Raw genomic sequence first — 6146 nt, 5'->3', positions numbered from 1 at the left:
GTTTAGCAACATCCCTGGTTTCTGCTTAATAGATTCCAATAGCATACAGCAGTGTGACCATCAAAAATATTCCCCGACAGTGCCAAATGGGAGGTAAAATCACTCCTAGTTGAGAACCACTGGTCTAGATATATTAAAGGAAATTAGGTGTGGAGTTTGAACTAACTTAGAGCAAAATTCTAAATGTTCTGTTAAAGGTAGTAAGATTTTCCTAAAAACAAAACAATGCAGTTTAGATTCAGCTGTTCTAAGAAGTATTGCTGGGTTTTCTCAGCCTTCTTTCTCTATATTCACCAGTAACTCTGAGCCCCCCGACCCCCTGCTTACTTCATCAGAACGTGCACAAAAATGTGGAGATGTTTATTTCTCCACTCTTCACTGTGGGCCTCTGCTTCCCAGAAAGTTCTTGTGTCACTCTTTTTTCTATCTCCAGCTTCTAGCACAGTGCATGCCACATAATACATGCCCCAGAAAGGAATTTGTTGGATGAGTGAATGCTACAGCTATTTTTTTCTTTTAGATGTATCATCTATAAATATATAGACTTTAAAACAATGTGTGTAGGGATTTTTATTTTGCTTTCTGGTATCTCTTTAATTTGTATAAACTTGTATGACTTTGTTTTCTTGAAGCATTATTTATTCATCTTACAGATATTGGGTGCTTACTATCTGCCAGATACTGATGCTTGGAGCTAAGTATATGGTTATGAACAAAACAGATACAATCCTTGTCCTTAGGAATCTTAAAGACAATTAGGAGGCAACTACAATTCAGGAATGACCTACTTACCCAAGTCTATCTGATGACATTGATTTCCAAACAAAATTGTATAAGGCCCAGAAACTGCCTCTAGATACACTGTACATAAGAAACATGCCCTGTAGACTTCATGGGTTTCCCTCATGCTTCAGAGATCCCAGATTGTTTCTTCTAACTTCATCCATGCTTAAAACCCCACAGGAGAAAATTCGTAGTCAACGGTGGTGGTGTATGATTGTTAGGAAGCACAACACATCTTCAAATAATATTGTTTTGTTATAATATTGATGAGAAAACAAACACTGATTCCTGGCTGCGCCACTGTTTGTGTGGAGTTTGCATGGTCTCCCCATGTCTGTGTTGGTTTTCTCTTGGTACTCCAGTTCCCTCTTGCATCCCAAAGCTGTGCATACTAGATGAATTGGAGTGTCTGAATGGTCCCAGTCTGAGTGAATGAATGCGTGTGTGTGAGTGTGCCTTGCAAGGGAATGGCGTCCTGTGCAGGATGAGTTCCTGCCTTGTGTCCTGAGCTGCCCAGATGGACTCCATTCACCCACCACCCTGAATTGGAATAAGTGGGTTGGACAAACGAATGAATAAATGAACAAATATAAATTTCTATCAGAATCAAAATTTGTAAAGTAGACAATAATCATACAAATGCACAACAATAAATGATGCGGTATGGAAGTACTCAGCGAGCCTGCCATACTTGTGATTGTTTTTGAACTGCATGGTGGGAGGAGGTGGTCCTTAACAATTTTTGCTCTGCAAATGTGTTCCTTGATTTAATCCACCAACACTATGGGTCACTCACTGATTCACCAAAAATTGGGTAAATAATTATCTTACTTGTTTTTATTAATCTTTCTTAAACATATGTATACTCATTTATTTTGTGTTTAATGTCTTTGTTGAGTGTTTTTTGTCTTTATTTAGATATTTGGTGGTGGTTTGTGAGTAGATATATGAAATAGGAACTTAATTTTGTTTATATTAATAAGCCTATGGTAAAATTAATTTTGTTATAGTTGTTTCGCTTAAAGTTGCAGTTTCCAAGAAACCATCTGTGATGTTCAGTGAGGATTTAACTGTATGTAACACAGAGACAGTGCCCTGTTCTTCAATCGGTCGCTTCCCATGAAGGAGCCTCCCAGGAACTAAGAGAGGCAATATTCCAAGGAAGATTTTGAGAGAGGGAGAAAAGGTGTTGAATAGCTTTCTTTCTCCTCTAGTTACAAATGTATCCCTAAGTTTCATTAGGATCCATCAGCTGTCTGAGTACTCATGGAGTATAGTAAGGAAAACAGGTCAGGCTCTTTTGTCCGGTAACAAAAATAGGTCAAACTCTCCTGTCCTTACCTCTACCTGCTTGCTTACTTTCTTTAATTTCCCTGAAGTTACCACTCCTTATACCAGCTTTCCATATACCCCAAGGAGTGTCCACATGAATATTTGCTCACACTACATGCGGCCACTGCCAAACACTGAGGTCTCTCTGCGTGCCCTCTCTAAAAGCTTCCTGTGAATCTAAATTTGGTACTATGCCAGCAATATCATATGTGATCCTGCCCCTGTCTTTCTAATCTCTTGCCACTCTTCCCCTTACCCATTATGCCACAGGTACACTGGCCTTTTTACTCCTCTGATATAGAACACTTGTTTCTGTCTTTTAGCCATTGTGGTTATTGTTTTCTTTGCCCAGAATGCTCTTTTCCCAAACTTTTGCATAACTGGTTCCCTTTCATCATTCAGCTATGTTAAATTGCAACTTCCTCAGAGAGGACTTCTCATATAGTCATTCTCTATCCCATCACTCTGTTACCACTCACCACTATCTAAAATTATTTTATTTATTTGCTTATCACATGTCTCCTTCACTGGAATGTAAGCCCCATGAGAACAATAATTTTGTCGTTTAATTCGGCACTGGTACCTCAGCACTTAGAATGGCAGGCACTCAATGAACACAACCAAGGTTTTCTCAATGGGTCGTTACAGCTTTTTCCCTCAGGATTAGTTTCACGATGACTCTTAATTTGAATCCCTTCTAGATGTGTAAGACTCTTCCTATATGATGTTTTGATAAGATATTTGACTTTTATGCACTGAAGAGTCTTTGAATAACAGAGCTACATTATCTTTTAAAAATGTTCTCTTACATATACCCTAAACTACCTTGAGAGCTTGAGAATCATCTTGGTTGTATTTGGCTGCACGCAACAAAAGTCTATGTATGTTGGCTTAAAGAAACAGGGTTTACTTTTCTCACATAACAAGAAGTCTGGAGTTAGATGACTATTTGTATCGGATCAGCTGCTCAGTGTTGTCTGAGTCAGCGTCTCAATTTTTTTGGCCTTCCCCACAAAATCTCAAGATGCAGTTGCAACTCCAGGTAATGTATCTACATTAAAGATAGAAAGAAGGGATAGTAGGGAAGGTTGTCCCTAGACCTATCTGTCTCCTTTATCAGGAAAGCAAATATTTTCCTGGGAATTCTGTAACAGACTTTGCCTCTGTCTCTTTGATTACAACTGGGTCATATGGCCATTCCTATCTGTCTATAGTAAAAGATGGGAAGAAAGAAAGGGGTTGGGAATTACTGTTGTATCAGTTTTCCAACGGAATCTGTCAGAGAAGCTGAAGAAGCAAGCATACCACTGGAATAGCAACACGCTCTGGGAAATAGTACCAACATGCTATGATTCAAAGGAAGACAACAGAAATAAATAATGATAGCTTCAAATTGTTGAACATGAATGTACCATGATTGCATTAGTTGCCTTGCATTTAGTATGTTACTTAGTGCTCACCCAAACTCAGATAAGGAAACTGAGGCTCAGAGAGGTGAAGTAACTTCCAGTCCCACCCCAGCTCACACAGCTGGTAAGGAGCAGTGGCGGAATTCATGCCTGGTTCTGATTCCAGTGACTGAGCACTTAACTCTTTTCTGAGTACACTTAAAATGGCTAATAATTTTTAAAACCAGGGAATCCATAAAATTAGACCCAAAAGTTAATCAGTTGCTGAGCGCGGTGGCTCACGCCTGTAATCCCAGCACTTTGAGAGGCCAAGGCAGGCAGATCACCTGAGGTCAGGAGTTTGAGACCAGGCTGGCCAACATGGTGAAACCTCATCTCTACTGAAAATACAAAAATCAGCCGGGCGTGATGGCCGTGCCTGTAATCCCAGCTACTTGACAGGCTGAGGTGCGAGAATTGCTTGAACCCAGGAGGCGCAGGTTTCTGTGAGCTGAGATCACACCACTGCACTCCAGCCTGGGCAACAGAGTGAGACTGTCTCGAAAAAGAAAAAAAAAAAAAAGTTAATCAGTTACTTTTGCTTGGGAAGTGAGTAATGACCCTGAAGCGCATCTATCTAGTAACATTTAACACATGTATTAATTTATTCAAATATGTATTAAAACACATGCAGTGTATTCTGCTAGATATTATGTATGAGAGGGGCATAAAATGAATGAAATACACATAAATGTAAAATTTCATACTGCATTTATGAAATTTTCAGTCTGGAAGGAAAAGTAAGACTTGCACAGAAAGAGAATACAAATTGGAAAGTGGCAGATATTAGACTGTTAGATCCACGAGGATAGGGATTATGTCTGTTTTGGTTTGCCCCAGTTTTGCCCTTACCAGGCATATTCCTGTACACAGCAGAAATTGAGCACATATTTGTTCATTTGAACAAAAGAAAGGAACAGATAGAATGTGATTAGACTTCAGAGAAGGAAAGATATATTCCAATGGAAGGAATTAGGCAAGGCTTTGCAATGGAAGTGGTATTTAACCTAGGACTTGAATGATGCAAATGATTTGGAGCCAAAGAACTGAAGATGATGGGAGTGGTAGAAGAAAAGCATTCACGGGGGAGGAGCCAAGATGGCCAAACAGGAACAGCTCCGGTCTACAGCTCCCAGCGTGAGCGACGCAGAAGACGGGTGATTTCTGCATTTCCATGTGAGGTACCGGGTTTCTCTCACTAGGGAGTGCCAGACAGTGGGCGCAGGCCAGTGGGTGCGCGCACTGTGCGCGAGCCAAAGCAGGGCGAGGCATTGCCTCACCTGGGAAGCGCGAGGGGTCAGGGAGTTCCCTTTCCGAGTCAAAGAAAGGGGTGACGGACGCACCTGGAAAATCGGATCACTCCCACCCGAATATTGCGCTTTTCAGACCGGCTTAAAAAGCGGCGAACCACGAGATTATATCCCACACCTGGCTCGGAGGGTCCTACACCCACGGAGTCTCGCTGATTGCTAGCACAGCAGTCTGAGATCAAACTGCAAGGCGGCAGCGAGGCTGGGGGAGGGGCGCCCGCCATTGCCCAGGCTTGCTTAGGTAAACAAAGCAGCCAGGAAGCTCGAACTGGGTGGAGCTCACCAGAGCTCAAGGAGGCCTGCCTGCCTCTGTAGGCTCCACCTCTGGGGGCAGGGCACAGACAAACAAAAAGACAGCAGTAACCTCTGCAGACTTAAGTGTCCCTGTCTGACAGCTTTGAAGAGAGCAGTGGTTCTCCCAGCACGCAGCTGGAGATCTGAGAACCGGCAGACTGCCTCCTCAAGTGGGTCCCTGACCCCTGACCCCCGAGCAGCCTAACTGGGAGGCACCCCTCAGCAGGGGCACACTGACACCTCACACGGCAGGGTATTCCAACAGACCTGCAGCTGAGGGTCCTGTCTGTTAGAAGGAAAACTAACAAACAGAAAGGACATCCACACCGAAAACCCATCTGTACATCACCATCATCAAAGACCAAAAGTAGATAAAACCACAAAGATGGGGAAAAAACAGAACAGAAAAACTGGAAACTCTAAAACGCAGAGCGCCTCTCCTCCTCCAAAGGAACGCAGTTTCTCACCAGCAACGGAACAAAGCTGGATGGAGAATGACTTTGACGAGCTGAGAGAAGAAGGCTTCAGACGATCAAATTACTCTGAGCTATGGGAGGACATTCAAACCAAAGGCAAAGAAGTGAAAACTTTGAAAAAAATTTAGAAGAATGTATAACTAGAATAACCAATACAGAGAAGTGCTTAAAGGAGCTGATGGAGCTGAAAACCAAGGCTCGAGAACTACGTGAAGAATGCAGAAGCCTCAGGAGCCGATGTGATCAACTGGAAGAAAGGGTATCAGCAATGGAAGATGAAATGAATGAAATGAAGCGAGAAGGGAAGGTTAGAGAAAAAAGAATAAAAAGAAATGAGCAAACCTCCAAGAAATATGGGACTATGTGAAAAGACCAAATCTACGTCTGATTGGTGTACCTGAAAGTGATGGGGAGAATGGAACCAAGTTGGAAAACACTCTGCAGGATATTATCCAGGAGAACTTCCCCAGTCTAGCAAGGCAGGCCAACGTTCAGATTCAGGA

The sequence above is a fragment of the Pan troglodytes genome, chromosome 1, assembly GCF_028858775.2.
Source record: "Pan troglodytes isolate AG18354 chromosome 1, NHGRI_mPanTro3-v2.0_pri, whole genome shotgun sequence".
NCBI lineage: Eukaryota > Metazoa > Chordata > Mammalia > Primates > Hominidae > Pan > Pan troglodytes.
The sequence above is the reverse complement of the archived record's forward strand: the minus strand, read 5'-3'. Positions refer to the sequence as shown.